We start from the raw sequence: 17,542 nt of genomic DNA, 5'->3' as shown, positions 1-17,542 counted from the left end.
CTCTCATTGCGGTGGCCCCTCCTGTTGTGGAGCACAGGCTCCAGGCACGCAGGCCTCAGCAGCTGTGGCTTGTGGGCTCCAGAGTGCAGGCTCAGCATTTGTGGCACACGGGCCTAGCTGTTCCACAGCATGTGGGATCCTCCTGGAACAGGGCTCGAACCCCTGTCCCCTGCATTGGTAGTCAGATTCCTAACCACTGCGCCATGAGGGAAGCCTGGGGGGTGTGATTTTAAAAGGGATTCTTTTTTTACATTCCTTTCTGATATTTCATTGTTAGTGTAAAGAAATGCAACCGATTTCTGTATGTTAATCTTATATCCTGCTACCTTGCTGAATTCATTGATCAGTTCTAGGGTTTTCTATCTATAGTATCATGTCATCTGGATATAATGACACTTTTACCTCTTCCCTTCTAATTTGGATAGTTTTTATTTCTTTTTCTTACCTGAGTGCGTTGGCTAGGACTTCCAATACTGTGTTGAATAGAAGAGGTGAGAGTGGGCATACCTGTCTTGTTTCAGATTTTAACAGGAAGGCTTTCAGCTTTTCACCCCTGAGTATTATATTGGCTGTGGGTTTGTCATAAATGGCTTTTATTATGTTGAGATATGTTCCCTCTATACCCACTTTGGTAAGAGTTTTTATCATGAATGGATGTTGAATTTTGTCAAATGCTTTTTCTGCATCTACTGAGATGATGGTGTGGTTTTTGTCTTTTCTTTTGTTGATGTGGTGTATCCCATTGATTTGCATACGTTGAACCATTCTTGTGAACTTGGGATGAATCCCATGTGGTCATGGTGTATGGTCTTTTTTATGTGTTGTTGGATTCAGTTTGCTAATATTTTGTCGAGAATTAGTAATTTAAAAAATATGGTAATAGACCAATGTAACCCAATACAGATTAGGGTTTAATAGATGATAAAGATGGAATTTCAAACTAATGGAGGAAAGGTAGACTATTTAGTATATGGTATTGGCACTACTGATTGGGTTTTTTTTTGGGGGGGTGGGGGGGTTTGATCCCTCCCTCATTCTTATATCAGAGTCAACTGTAGACAAAACAAAAATTTAAATGTAAATGCAAAAGTATAAACATAATGAAGAAAATATGAGTAAATTATTGATATCATCTAAGAGTAGGAAAGACCTTTCTGAAAATGACATAAAATACCAAATGAAAAATCTGATTAAAACAAAATTGAAAAAAACCCCCACAAAGCTGACAAGTCTTATCTAGAACAACTAAAAACACCATAAACAAAATCAAAAGGCATATTGGGAAAACTATTTATAACTTTTTATAACTTATATCATGGGAAAATGGAGATTATATATATATATATATTTAGATATAGATAGATATAGATAGATCTCCTAAAAATCAGAATGAAAAAGTCCCTAGTAGAAAATAATGGGCACAGAACATGAACAGATAATTTAAAGAAGAAATACAAATGATTGAGAAACATAAATATAGGCTCAACCCCAGTAATATAATGATGGTTTAAATTAGAGCCAAAATAAAATACTATTTTTCTTGCCTACCGGATTTATGAAAATTAAAAAGATTTTCAATATCCAATAAAGTCAGCCCTTCATATACTTGGGTTCTGCATCTACAGATTCATCCAACCATGGATCACAAAAACTCAGGAAAAAAAATTCCCAGAAAGTTCCAAAAAGCAAAACTTGAATTTGCGATGCGCTGGTAACTCTTTTTTTTTTTTTCTTTTTTCTGTGGTACGCGGGCGTCTCACTGTTTGTGGCCTCTCCCGTTGCGGAGCACAGGCTCCGGACGCGCAGGCTCAGCGGCCATGGCTCACGGGCCCAGCCGCTCCGTGGCATGTGGGATCTTCCCAGACCGGGGCACGAACCCGTGTCGCCTGCATAAGCAGGCGGACTCTCAACCACTGCGCCACCAGGGAAGCCCCAAGGACTGGCAACTCTTTACATAACATTTACATTGTATTTACAACTATGTATTTAGTATTTGCATTGTATTATGTATTATAAGTAATCTAGAGATGACTTAAAGTATCAGGGAGGATGTGCATGGCTTATATGCTAATACTACACTGTTCTATGTAAGGGACTTGAACATCCAAGGATTTTGGTATCCATAGGGATCCTGGAAACAATCCCCCTGAGGATACCGAGGGACAATTGTATATGGGAGTGTGATAATTCTGTACTACTGTAACAGAGACAAAGTGGTTTAACAAAGATGCTCAAAGATGATCTGTCTTACTGCTCTCAGGGCTTTTGCAACTTTTGCTCCATAATGCCAACAGCCCCTTCCAATTTATGTCCTGTCTTGCCTTGGATTGATGTGGCTACATTGTGCTCTCCCAGGCTGGTCTTAAGTCATGCCCAACAAGGGTCAGATGTTTCTTGTCTAAATGGGGCTGCTGTTCTCATGTTGCACATGGGCCCCTTGCTTCTCCTCCTCTCCTGGCAGTACTGTGTGGAAGGCAGGGGTGTGGTCAACAGAGAGTGAGAACCTGGTCTAGGAATGCAGTGATTCTGGCCTAAAGAGCTCAAGAGAAGTCACTGTTGGAAAATCTGTTGTTCTATTTTCATGCTATAAAATTCCGAATGGTAAATTTTACATGACTAGAAAATGAATGATGGTTCTTTTTTTCCTGCATACTCAGGGTAATACTTGCTCTCATCATCAAAGAGCACAGTGTCCCTCTCTGACAGTCACTGGAAGTGGCTGGATGCTGCACTCTAGGGAGCAATAATGTAACCAGCATTAAATAATTGGTACTGGGGGACTGCATAGGTGAGATGACCTGTATTGTTTCAGTATAAACAAATTCCCAAGAGTTATGGTATTTAAAGTAATAACACAGTTGCTACTTTTTTCTCCAGGTGGGATATAATGTTAGCCAGAAAGGGTGATTTGTCAATAAAGAAGAGCTAGTTCCTGGACCTGAACAGGAAAATATGATGCATTTATTGAACAATAAACAAATATTTAAGTACTTTCTACTCATTATTCTAAATCTTCATCAATAAATCACTGTACCTTACATGGACCAATAAATTTTGTAATACATTTAAAAGTTAAATTGTTTACTTTGTAACCAGAAAGAAGTACAGGTTTTTTAAAAGACTAGGAAGAATTACACCAAAGTTTTATAGTGATTGTGTCTTGAGTGTTGGCTTCTTAAGAGACTTTTTGGTTTCTTTTTTATGTTCTATAATGTGGTCACAATAAACTAGAAAATAATAACTTGGACATGGCCACATAGCTAATTAAGTAGGAGAAACAAATTCTCCTTGAGTTCAGAGGCCATACTCTTTTTTTCTCTTAAAACAATTTAAAAAATAAGTAATAAAAGGTATATAATTCAAAACATACAAAAGGACTAGTGAGAAATAAATCTTCCTCCCAATCTGTTGTTCAATTATCTAGTTCCTTTCCTCAGAGGCAGCCACTGTTAGTTTCTTTGTATCCTTCAAGAGACAGAAAATGTAGCTCTGTGTGTGTGTGTGTGTGTGTGTGTGTATTTTTTCTTTTTAAACACAAATGACAAATACACACACACACACACATACTCTTCAGTACTTTGCTCTTTTCATTGATACATCCTGGAGATCTGATCATGTCAGTATATAAAAAACAGACAACTGTACATTATTATATTAAATGGATATTTGCACCATGATTTATTAACTCATCCTCAACCTACTGCTATTTCAAAGAATATTGAACTTAATAATATTCTCACACCTATGCTTAGAAATACATGTGAGAGTATATAGGTGGGATAAATTGCTATAAGTGGATTTGCTAAGTCAAAGGGGATACTTATTTAAAGAATATTGCTAAATTACTCACTTCAGAGGTAGTCCCAGTTTTACACTTTCACCAAAAAAAGCATGTATATCTTTCACCCCAAGCTCGCCTACTTCCTGAACTTTGCCATTTCCCATGCTCTTTTTAGTGTAGCAACACTGCCTGGCTCTGAGTCCCAATTCTAGCATTTACTAGGTTTGTGACTTTTGGAAGTCAATTTAATGTCTCCGAACCTTCACCCTTAATGAAGATAATATCCATTTTCCATAGTTTCTATCAAAGTTAAAGGTGATATGTGAGAGACCAAACATTACACACATGGTAGGCAGAATCAATATTTTTATATATTCTACATATAAATAGCTCTTGTACTTTTCTTCCACTTCTCCCCTTCTATTCTTAGACAGCAACTGTTGTGGCTTTATTATTCACCTACTTGCTTTCAGTATCTTTTTCACATGTCGTCCCCCCTTCCCTCAAATCTGATGGTCAAATGAATCTTCCTGAATTCAAGTTCTAGTTGTTACTCCCCTGCCTTAAAAAACAAAAACAAAGCCAAAGCCAAACCTGTGTAACTAAGTGGAAATTCTGTACCGTATTCTCCATTATCTAGCCCCACTCTACCTTCCTAAGTGATTAGAGAGGTAGCTATCACAAGTGCATCTACTATCCATATATTGATTAATACCAGACAGATGCTTTGCTAATTAGTACAGCAAATGTCAGAAATGGGTTTTTATTAAATTGATGGCTTGTCATTAGCATGATGAATGTTAGAAATGGACTCTCACAGAGAAATTACAGATATTCAAGATATGTATTAATAGATAGGCTAAAATTTTCAGACACTCCCCATTATTTTGTCAACTGGATGTAAGTTCTATGTGCTTTACCCTTAGAGGTGGTTCCCAAATTTTGAACACCCAGCAGTTCCATGGCCAGACTTCGGGTCTAAAGATTTCTGGTTGTTTCATGTCCATTTAAAGGAATATTATCACATCTGGTATGAGTGAACCTGTCATGCAAAGTGTGATCAAATCACCCAAACTGGTGAAGAGCAGGACTTCATCAGAGTTACAAAACAAGTTGTATGGACAGTTCTGTGCTTGCTTGTAATAATGCTCAGCAAAGGTGTGAGAGGCAGAATTTGATCTAAGACTGACTTTCAGCATATCCTGTTAAACAAGGGTGTGGGAGAATAGCTAACTCTCATCCATGCTAAACTTTTTTTTGCCAGTAAAATCCCTAAGAGTTGTACATGACGACATTGTCTTGGATCAGTTGGGAATAATTGGATGTACATTTATAACATTGTGAACTCCCCTCTCAATTCCAACAGTATTAAATCTGCATATCACTTAGTGCATTTCAAAATTTGTCTTTGTGGTCCGCTTTATACCACTGGTAGACTAAGTTTCTTTAAAAAATTTTTAAAAAATTGTTTACCTTTTGACCCCCTTCACCCATTTCTGCTACCTCTTCCCCCAACTACCCCTGGCAACCATCAATTCATTCTCTGTATCTATGAGGTCGGTTTTTTGTTTGTTGTTAGAGTCAGTATTTAAGAGAGATCGTGCAGTATTTCACTTGGCATAATTCCCTCGAGGTCCATCATGTTGTCACAAATGGCAAGATTTCAATCTTTTTTATAACTGAATAATATTCCATTATTCCATATATATATATATATATATATTCACATTTTCTTTATCCATACAACTATTGATGGACACACTTAGGTTGCTTTCGTATTTTGGATATTGGAAATAATGCTGCAATGAATATGGGGATACGTTTATCTTTTTGAGTTAGTGTTTTTATTTTCTTCAGATAAATACCCAAAAGTGGAATTGCTGGCTCATATGGCCTATTTTTAATTTTTTGAGAAACCTCCCTACTGTTTTTAATAGTGGCTGCACCAGTTTACATTGCCACCAACTGTGCACAAGTGTTCCCAGTTATCCACATCTTTGCCAACACTTGCTATTTTTTGTCTTTTTAGTAATAGCCATTCTAACAGGTTTGAGGTAATAACTCATTGTGGTTTTGATTTGCATTTTCCAGATCATTAGTGATGTTGAGATTTTTTTTAAAAATTTTTTTATTGAAACATAGTTGATTTACAATGTTGTGCTAGTTTCAGGTGTACAGCAAAGTAATCTACTGATATATATGAGTGTGTGTGTGTATATATATTTTTTAAATTCTCTTCCATTATAAGTTATTACTGATATTGAGTATAATTCCCTGTACTATACAGGGAGTCCCTACTATACAGCAGGTCCCTGTTGGTTATCTATTTTATATATAGTAGGGTGTATATTTTAATTTCCAAACTCTTAATTTATCCCTTCCCTCCCCTTTGGTAACCATAGTTTGCTTTCTATATCTGTGAGTCTATTTCTGTTTTGTAAATAAGTTCATCTGTGTGATATTTTAGATTCCACATATAAGTGATATCATATGGTATTTTTCTCTTTCTGACTTACTTCACTTAGTATAGTAATCTCTAGGTCCATCCATGTTGCTGCAAGTGGCATTATTTCATTCTTTTTTATTGCTAATATTCCATTGTATATACATACATACCACATCTTCTTTATCCATTCATCTGTTGATGGACACTTAGGTTGCTTCCATGTCTTGCTATTGTAAATAGTGCTGCAGTGAATATTGGGGTGCATGTATCATTTCAGATTATGGTTTTCTCCAAATATATGCCCAGGAGTGGGATTGCAGGATTATATGGTAGCTATTTATTTATTTATTTTACTTCTTTACTTACTGCACCACGCAGCATGCGGGATCCCTGTTCCCCGACCAGGGATCGAACCCATGCCTCCTGCACTGGAAGCACAGAGTCTCAACCGCTGGACCACCAGGAAAGTCCTGGTAGCTCTATTTTTAGTTTTTAAGGGAACCTCCATACTGTTCTTCGTAGTGGCTGTATCAATTTACATTCCCACCAACAGTGTAGGAGGGTTCTCTTTTCTCCACATCCTCTCCAGCATTTATTATCTGTAGACTTTTTTTTTTTTTTTTTGCACTGCACTGAGCAGGCTGCGGGATCTTAGTTTTCTGACCAGGGACCAAACCTGTGCCACCTGCGAAGGTAGTGTGGATTCTTAACCACTGGACTGCCAGGGAAGTCCCTAGACTTTTTGATGATGACCATTCTGACCAGTGTGAGGTGATACTTCACTGGAGTTTTGATTTGCATTTCTCTAATGATTAGTGATGTTGAGCATATTTGCATGTGCTTTTTGGCCATCTGTATGTCTTCTTTGGAGAAACGTCTATTATTTTTTTTGGCTGCATCAGGTCTTTGTTGTGGCTTGCAGCCTTCTCTCTAGTTGTGGCATGCGGGTTTTCTCCAGTTGTGGTGCATGGGCTCTGTAGTTCTGTCACACGGGCTCTCTCGTTGAGGCACACGAGCTCAGTAGTTGCGGCATGCGGGCTTAGTTGCCCCATGGCATGTGGGATCTTAGTTCCCTGACCAGGGATTGAACCTGTGTCCCCTGCATTGGAAGGCAGATTCTTTACGAGTGGACCACCAGGGGAGTCCCTAGAAATGTCTGTTTAGATCTTCTGCCCATTATTATTGGGTTGTTTTGATATTGAGCTGTATGAGCTATTTGTATATTTTGGAGATTAATCCCTTGTTGGTCACATTGTTTGCAAATATTCTCTCCCATTCTGTAGGTTGTCTTTTCATTTTGCTTATGATTTCCTTTGCTTTGCAAAAGCTTTTAAGTTTAACTAGGTCCCATTTGCTTACTTTTGTTTTTATTGTCATTACTCTAGGAGGAGACAGATCCAAAAAGATATCTGCGATATGTTTCAAACAGTGATCTGCCTATGTTTTCCTCTAGGAGTTTTAAAATATCTGGTTTTACATTTAGGTCTTTAATCCATTTTGAATTTATTTTTGTGTATGGTATTAGAGAGTGTTCTAATTTCATTCTTTTACACATGGCTGCCCAGTTTTCCCAGCACCACTTATAGAAGAGACTGTCTTTTCTCCATTGTGTATTCCTGCCTCCTTTGTCTTAGACTAATTGGTCATAGGTGCGTGGGTTTATTTCTGAGCCTTCTGTCCTGTTCCATTGATATATATGTCTGTTTTTGTGCCAGTACCATACTGTTTTGATGACTGTAGCTTTGTGGTATAGTCTGAAGTCAGGGAGTCTGATTCCTCCAGCTCCATTTTTCTTTCTCAAGATTGGTTTGGCTATTCAGGGTCTTTTGTGTTTCCATACAAATTAAAAAATTTTTTTTGTTCTAGTTCTGTGAAAAATGCCGTTGGTAATTTGATAGGAATTGCACTGAATCTGTAGATTGCCTTGGGTAGTATAGTCATCTTGACAATATTGATCTTTTCTATCCAAGAACACAGTACATCTTTCCATCTGTTTGTATCATCTTCGATTTCTTTCATCAACATCTTATGGTTTTCAGAGTACAGGTCTTTTGCCTCTTTAGATAGGTTTATTACTAGGTATTTTATTCTTTTTGATGCAGTAGTAAATGGGATTGTCTCCTTAATTTCTGTTTCTGATATTTTGTTGTTAATGTATAGGAATGCAAGAGATTTTTGTGTATTAATTTTGTATCCTGCAACTTTACTGAATTCATTGATGAGCTCTAGTAGTTTTCTGGCAGCATCCTTAGAATATTTCTATTTATAGTATCATGTTATCTGCAAACAGTGACAGTTTTACTTCTTCTTTTCCAATTTGCATTCCTTTTATTTCTTTTTCTTCTCTGATTGCCATGGCTAGACTTTGAAAACTATGTTGAATAAAAGGGGTGAGAGTGGGCATCCTTGTCTCATTCCTGATCTTAGAGGAAATGCTTTCAGCTTTTCACTGTTGAGAATGATGTTAGCTGTGGGTTTGTCATATATGACCTTTATTATGTTGAGATAGGTTCCCTCTTTGCCCACTTTCTGGAGACATTTGTTTCTTTGTTTTTTTTATCATAGATGGATGTTGAATTTTGTCAAAAGTTTTTTCTGCATCTATTGAGATGATCATATGGGTTTTATTCTTCAATTTGTTAATGTGGTGTATCACACTGATTGATTTTCAGATACTGAAGAATACTTGTATCCCTGGGATAAATCCCACTTGACCATGGTGTATGATCCTTTTAATGTATTGTTGGATTTGGTTTGCTAGTATTTTGTTGAGGATTTTTGCATCTATGTTCATCAGTGATATTGGCCTGTAATTTTCTTTTTTTGTGGTATCTTTGTCTGGTTTTGGTACCAGGGTGATGGTGCCCTCAGAATGAGTTTGGGTGTGTTCCCTCCTCTGCAATTTTTTGGAATATTTTCAGAAAGATAGGTGGTAACTCTTCTCTAAATGTTTGATGTAATTCGTCTGTGAAGCCATCTGGTCCTAGACTTCTGTTTGTTGGGAGTTTTTAAATCATTGTTTCAATTTCAGTAGTTGCGATTGGTCTGTTCATGTTTTCCATTTCCTGGTTCAGTCTTGGGAGATTGTACCTTTCTAAGGATTAGTCCATTTCTGTTTGGATGTCCATTTTATTGGCACATAGTGGCTTTTCGTAGTCTCTTAATGTCTTTTGTATTTCCGTGGTGTTTGTTATAACTTACCCTTTTTCATTTCTAATTTTATTGATTTGGGCCCTCTCCATGTTTTTCTTGATGAGTCTGGCTAAAAATTTATCAACTTTGTTTATCTTTTCATGTATCTGTTGGCCATCTGTATGTCTTCTTTGGAAGAATGCCTATTCAGATCTTCTGCCCATTTTTAAGTAGGTATATGTATTTTTTCCTATTAAGTCATATGAATGCTTTATATATTTTGGATATTAATCCCTTATCAGATATATTATTAGCAAATATTTTCTCCCATTCAGTAGGTTACCTTACCATTTTGTTACTGGTTTCCTGTCCTGTGCAGAAGCTTTTTTTTTTTTTTTCTTTTTTTTGTGCAGAAGCTTTTTAGTTTGATCTAGTCCAACCTGTTTACTTTTGCTTTTGTTGTTTTTGCTTTTGGTGTCAGATTAAAAACATCATTACTAAAACATGTGTCAAGGAGCTTACCACCTATCCTTCTTCTAGGAGTTTTGTGGTTTCAGGTCTTATGTTTAAGTCTTTAATCCATTTGAGTTAATTTTTGTGTATGGTGTAAGATAGTGGTCCAGTTTCATTATTTTGCATGTGGCTGTCCACTTTTCCTAACGTCATTTCTTAAAGAGATTGTCCTTTCCCCACTGTGTATTCTTGGCTCCTTTGTCATAAATTAATTGATTATATATGTGTGGGTTTATTTCTGGGCTCTTACTTCTGTTCCATTGACTTGTGTGATTGTTTTTATGCCAATAACATACTGTGTTAATTACTATAACTTTGTAATATAAGTGGACCCTTGAACAACATGGGTTTGAACTGCATGGATTCACTTATACCTGGATTTTTCACTAAATACACACTACAGTACTACACAAGCAGTGTGGAACTGCAGATATGGAGGGATGACTGTTAAGTTATACACACAGATGACTGTGTGGCAGGTTGGTGCCCTTAACCCCTCCATTGTTGAAGAGCCAACTCTAGTTTGAAATCAGGGAGTGTGATGCCTCCAGCTTTGTTCTTCTTTCTCAAGTTTGCTGTGGCTATTCAGTGTCTTTTGTGGTTCTATACAAATTTTAGGATTGTTTGTTCTATTTCTGTGAAAAATGTCATTGGAATTTTGTTAAGAATTTTATTGAGTTAGTAGATTGCTTTGGGTAGTACGGACATTTTAACAATATTCTTCCAATCCATTAGCACAGGGTATCTTTTTGTGTTGTGTTCAGTTTCTTTCGTTAACATTTTGTACTTTTCAGTATACATGTCTTTCACCTCCTTGGTTAAATTTATTGCTAGGTATTTTATTCTTTTTGATGTAATTGTAAAAAGGATTGTTTTCTTAATTTCTTTTTCTGATAGTTCATTATTAGCATATAAAAATGTAAGAGAGTTTTTGCATTGATCCTGTATCCTGAAACGTTACTGAATTCATTTATTAGTTCTGTCAGTTTTTTGGTAGAGTCTTAAGGGTTTTCTACGTATTGTATTATGTCATCTGTAAATAGTGAGTTTTAGTTCTTTCTTTCCAATTTGGGTGCCTTTTATTCCATTTTCTTGCTTAATTGCTCTAGTTAGGACTTTCAATACTATGTAGAATAAAAGTGGTGGAAGTGGGCATCCTTGTCTTGTTCCTGATCTTAGAGAAAAAGCTTTTAGCATTATACTGTTGAATATGATGTTAGCTGTAGGTCTGTCATATATGGTCTTTGTTATGTTGAGGTATGTTTCCTCTATCTCCACTTTGTTGAGAGTTTTTATTATGAATGGACGTTGAATTCAGTCAGATGTTTTTCTGCATCTAATGAAATGATCGTATGATTTTTACCACTCATTTTGTTAATATGGACATTGAAACATCCTTGCATACCTGATATAAATCCCACTGGATCCTTTTAATGTATTGTTGAATTTGGTTTGCTAATATTTAGTTGAGGATTTTTACATCTGTGTTCATTAGGGACATTGGCCTGAAATTTTCTTTTCTTGTGGCATCCTTGTCTGGTTTTGGTATCAGGGTAATGCTGGCCTCATACTTTGAGTTTGGAAGAGTTCCCTCCTCTTCTATTTTTTGGAAGAGTTTGAAAAGGGTTGGTATTATTTCTTCTTAGAATGTTTGGTAAAATTCACCAGTGAAGCCACTTAATCCTGAACTTCTGTTTGTTGGGGAGTTTTTGATTACTGATACAATCTTGTTACTAGTAATCGGTCTGTTAAGATTTTCTATTTTTTCACAGCTGCCTTGAAAGGTTGTATGTTTCTAGTAATTTATCCATTTCTTCTAGATCATCCAATCTGTTGGTGTATAATTGTTCGTATTGGTCTCTTCTAATCTTTTGTATTTCGGTGGTATCAATTATAATTGATTATATTTGATAATTGATACCACTTTCATTTCTGATTTTATTTGAGTCCTCTTTTTTCTCTTGGTGTGTCTAGCTAAAGTTTTGTCAATTTTGTTTATCTTTCCAAAAAGCAGCCCTTAGTTTCCTTGATCTTTTTTATTGTCTTTTTAGTCTCTGTTTCATTTATTTTTGCTCTGATCTTTGTTATTTCCTTCCTTTTACTAACTTTGGTCTTTGTTTGTTCTGCTTTTTCTAGTTCCTTGAGGTATAGTTAGGTTGTTTGAGACTTTTCTTGTTGTGTGAGGTATGCATTTATAGCTATGAACTTCCCCCTTTAACTGCTTTTGCTGCAACCCATAAATTTTGGTATGTTCTGTTTCTTTCTTTTTTTTTGGTCTCAATGTATTTTTAAAAATTTTTTCAATTTTAATCTTTACTTTTGGCTGCATTGCGTCTTCATTGCTGCACGCAGGCTTTCTCTAGTTGTGCCACTTGGGAGCTACTCTTCATTGTGGTTCACAGGCTTCTCATTGCAGTGGCTTCTCTTGTTGCAGATCACGGGCTCTAGGTGCACGAGCTTCAGTAGTTGCAGCACGTGGGCTCAGTAGTTGTGGCACACGGGCCCTGGAGCATGCAGGCTTCAGTAGTTGCAGCACGTGCACTCAGTAGTTGCAGCACGTGGGCTCTAGAGTGCATGGGCTTCAGTAGTTGTGGCACATAAGCTTAGTTACTCCACGGCATGTGGGATCTTCCTGGACCAGGGATCGAACCAATGTCCCCTTCATTGGCAGGCAGATTCTTAACCACTGTGCCACCAGGAAAGTCCCTCAAGGTATTTTTTTTCTTTTGACTTCTTTGACCCATTGATTGTTCAGTAGTATCTTGTTTAATCTCTACATATTTTTGCATTTTCCAGTTTTCTTCGTGTAACTGATTTCTAGTTTTATACTGCTGTGGTCAGAAGAGATGCTTGATATGACTTCTCCTAAATTTATTAAGACTTGTTTAGTGGCCTAACATATGATTTATCCTGGAGAATGTTCCATGTGTACTTGAGAAGAATGTATATAGTGCTGCTTTGGGATGGAATGTTCTGTATATATCTGTTAAGTTCACCTGATCTAATTTGTTATTTAAGGCTGTGGTTTCTTCATTGATTTTCTGCCTAGATGATCTATCCATTGACATAAGTGGGGTATTAAAGCCTCCTACTATTACTGTATTGTTGTCTATTTCTCCCTTTAGGTCTTTAATATATGCTTTTTACATTTAGGTGCTAATATGTTGGGTGTACAAATATTATGTCCCCTAGTTGGATTGACCTCTTTATCATTTTGGAATGCCCTTCTTTGTCTCTCATAATATTCTTTGTTTTAAAGTCTGTTTTGCCTGATATAAGTATAGCTACCCCTGCTTTTGTTGTTGTTTTCATTTGCATGGAATATCTTTTTCCACTGATTCATTTTCAGTCTGTGTGTGTCTGTAAATCTGAAGTGAGTCTCTTGTAGACAGTATATAGATGGGTCTTGTTTTTCTTAATCCAGTCATCCACTCCATGTCTTTGATTGGAGAATTTAGTTCATTTACACTTAAAGTAATTATTGATAAGTAGGAACTTATGGCCACTTGTTCATTGTTTGCTGGTTGTTCTGTAGTTCCTCTCTGTTCTCATCTTCTCTTCCTCTCCTCCTTTGTGGTTTGATGACTTTCTTTACTGGTTAGACTTAAATTCCTTTATCTTTTATATATCTACTACAAAATTTTGCCTTGTGTTACCATGAGGCTTACATATAACAACTTATATCTGTAGGAGTCTTAAGTCAATAACAACTTAAGACTGATCTCATTTTAAAGCTCTACATTTTTACTCTATTCCAACCAACCAACTTCTATGTTTTTGATATTACATTTATATTTTTTATCTTGTGTTACTTAATTATTGTAATCAGTTATTTTTACTTTTGTCTTTTAACCTTCATACTAGCTTTAAAATTGATTAATCCTTTTCTGTATTTATCTTTCCAGTGAGATTTATTCTTTCATATATTTTCTTGTTACTAATTAATACAGTTTCTTTTCTGCTTAAAGAAGTCCCACTAACATTTTTATAAGACCAGTTTAGTGGTGATACACTACTTTAGTTTTTGCTTCTCTGGAAAACTCTTTCTCTCTCCTTTAATTCTGAATGATAACACTGTCAGGTAGAGTATTCTTTGTTGGAAGTTTTTGGTGTTTTTTTTTCCTTTTCTTTCAGCACTTTGAATATATAGTGCCATTCCCTCTGGCCTACAAAATTTCTGCTGTAAAATCTGCTGATAGTCTTATGAGGATTCTCTTGTATGTAGCAAGTTGGCTTTCTCTTACTGCTTTTAAGACTCTCTCCTTATCTTTAAGCTTTGACATTTTAAGAAAATGTGTCTTGGTGTGGATCTTTGGGTTCCTCTTATTTGGAACTCTCTAGCCTTCTTGTATCTGATTGCTGTTTTCTTCCTCAATTTAGGGAACTTTTCAGCTATTGTTTCCTCAAACAATTTTTCTGCCCCTTTCTCTCTTCTCCTTCTGGGAGCCCTATAATGTGAATGTTACCCTATTTGATGGTTCCCTAAGTCCTTAAACTATCTTTTTCATTTTTTTCCCCTCATGCTGCTCTGATAGGGAGAATTCCACTGCCTTGTCTTCAGGTTAGCTGATTATTTCTTCTACTTTATTTAGTCTCTTGCTGAACCCTCTAGTGTACTTTTCAGTTGTTATTATATTCTTCAGCTCTGTGACTTCTGATACCTTATGTTTTCCAACTCTTTGTTGAAGTTCTGTGTTCATTTATTCTACTTCCCTGTTTGTTGAGCATCTTCATAATCATTACTTTCAACCCTTTATCACATAAATTACTTATCTCCATTTTATTAAGCCTTTTTTCCCCCTGAGCTGTTATCTTGTAATTTTGTTTGGAACATATTCCTCTGTTGCTTCGTTTTCTTGACTCCCTATGTGCAGTAGATAAAACCACCACTTCTCTCAGCCCTAAAGGAATGGCCTTGTGTAGCAGATGAAAGTTGTTCAACCCTGCCTTAGCCTTTGGTTTCCTCTCAAACCTTTGTGATTGTCCAAGCACCTATTATATTGTTAATAGCTCCCAGTAGTTGAGGGTGTGCCAAGACCTGTCCATGTCCCAGGGGGAGGTTCTCACTACCTAGATTCAGGCTGATAGGAAGCCAGATCCTCAGGCAGCAGCTTTTAATACTATGGAAATATATGGAGTCCTGTGGGACTCCAAGTGTAAACCCTGTTGGCTCCCAGAGCCAGGAAATCTGGAGGTATCCCTGGGTGGCAAAAAAACTGTGGCTCCAGACAAGTGTATAAGCTGTTTTTTGGGAGATACCAGCAAGCTGGAGCAAGGCAGAGGGAGAGCACCAGGATGGCCTGTATCCCTTGAAAATTTTGTAGGCCACTCGCTGTGTGCCAAATTTGAAGCCTGCTTCTCAGGCCAAAGCTCCAGGACAAGTAAAGAGGCCAACTTCACAGAAAGACTGGGGTGAGGGTATATTTCAGTCTGCTCTGTGTGCAGTGTTCTGCCAAGAACCGTCTCTGTGATAGCCACAGTCCTGTGGGGCCCAGGAATGCAAGCCTCCCTGGCCATCACAGCCAGCCAATCAAGGGCCGTCTCTTGGGCAGAAGCTGCAAAAAGTGAGGACCGGATATAAAAACCAGGGTACCAGACATGTGTAAAGCTCCCCTCTGGGAGACACTGGCACTCTGGAGCATGGCAATGGGAGAACTTGAAGATAGTACCCCTCTCCCAGACCTCTGGAAAATATTGACAGCCCCCAGATGTGTGATTAGTCAGAAGCCTGTCCCTCAGGCTGCAGCCATGATTTTTTATAGGCCTGCACAGACTGAACTCCTGGGTCTGTTGCCTCTTGCCGTTCTCTGGGGATGCTAGCTATTTAAGAACTCTTTCTCCATTATTGTCCTGTGGGACCCACTGGCATAGGCCCCATGGTTACCAGAGTCAGGCAGTGTAGAGGTGCTTGCTGGCAGCAGCCACAAAAATTGGGGCACCGGATTTTTCTGGTGACACTGATTCTTATAGTCCTATGGGACGAGGAACACAAGCTACCCTGGCCTCCAGAGCTAGGCGATCAAGAGGTGTTCTCCAGGCAGTGGCCAGCAAAATAAGGGCATCAGATGCATGTGAAAGCTCTCACCCGAGGGGCATTTGTGCTCTGGAGCATGGCAAAGGGAGAGCATGAAAATAGCACTTGCCAGTCTCTGTCCCCGGAATGTCCTAGCCAGCTCCCAGATGTGCATGTCAAAGTAGATGCCTACCCTCAGGAAGGCTGATGCTTCAATTCAAGCAGGTGAGCCTTCTTCCCTTTATGTCTGGGTGTGATATGTTGCTTCTAAGCTGGGCCCTGGGGTTGGTGAGTTTGAGCACACCAGCCTTTTAAGAGCCATTTTTCAGATCACTACAGTTTGGGTCTTGGGACATAAGCCCCAGTGGTTATCAAAATTAGATTGTGGCTTGTCTTTCAGGTGTAGGTCTTAAAAGTTGGGGTGCCTGATGTGGGGTTCCAACCCTTCACTTCTCATCAAGAAGCTCCAGGTTTTGAGTTCTCTTCCAATTCGGGGCCCGCCAGGGGTGGGGTTTATGGTGAGTTTGTGTTCCAGCCTCTCCTGCCCTCTTCGATGTGATTTTCTTGCTTGCCTGATGTGTAGTCATCACTCAGCCAGCCTTTAGGTTTTTTTTAAGAGGAATTTTCCATATGTAGCTGTAGACTCAGTGTGTCTGTGGGAAAAGGTGAGTTCAAGATCTTCAAGATGGGGTTTGCCATCTTGAACTGGAATCTCCACCCTAAACTAAGTTTCTTGACAGTGGAATCATATGCAGGCTCTATTTTTTATTCAAAATACACAGCATAGTGCTTTCCCAGTGGTACACGTAAATAAGGATTGACTACATGAATAATGGAATAAATATGCTCATATATCTGTCAGTGTTGTGAGAAAGGGCATTCATTCATGCTACAGTTACTGAGTGCTTACTATGTACTGATAAGCATTTTTCTATGTCCTGGGGAGGTAGCAATCAACACAAAAAAGTCTGTGTCTTCAGAGAACTCATAGTCTAGTGAAGAAGACAGACAAGGAACAAAATATGTAATGATAAGTAGTGATAAATGCTATGAAGAGAAACCAGGGTAAGAGCACACACAGTACAGCAGCTTAGGGATGCTATTTTAGATCAGGGTAGAGTGGGGAGATATGTAGAAATCTTGAAGGCTGTGACAACTGGATTTTTATGAGTGTGATGGAAAACCTACCAAGTCTTTTCTCTGAAAACACTGTCAATAGGCCATAGGGTAATCAGTTATCTCCTTGGGTCTGTGGCAGAGACTCCTGCTTGTCCCCAGTATTCACCCTCCCCCTCTTGAGTAACAGAGTGGCTGAAGTTTAACTAGTTACATAGACACATAAGTAAAGATGACATATTCAAGGCTCTCTTGCAGGCCATCTAAGGTTTCATCCTAAAAATATTTATACTTGCCTTATAACTGGTTTCTTTAGGTGGTTTAAACCTTTTTTTCTTTTATTTCTTGACTCATTTAGACTAATTTCCTTGCAGGCAGACAAGGGACTACATTTTCTATCCTTTTGAACATGGACAGCCAAACACTTCTGTAAATGGTAGGCATTCAATAAACTTTTCAGCAAATCTGAAAACCAAAATGACTCTTACGAAGGTTCAAAGTATATGAAAACAGTTCTCATTTAAAATGACATACACCAAAG

The sequence above is a fragment of the Delphinapterus leucas genome, chromosome 6 (assembly GCF_059928025.1).
Source record: "Delphinapterus leucas isolate spDelLeu-1000000601 "Yukka" chromosome 6, BTC_Dleu_Yukka2, whole genome shotgun sequence".
NCBI lineage: Eukaryota > Metazoa > Chordata > Mammalia > Artiodactyla > Monodontidae > Delphinapterus > Delphinapterus leucas.
Note: the sequence above shows the minus strand (reverse complement) of the source record.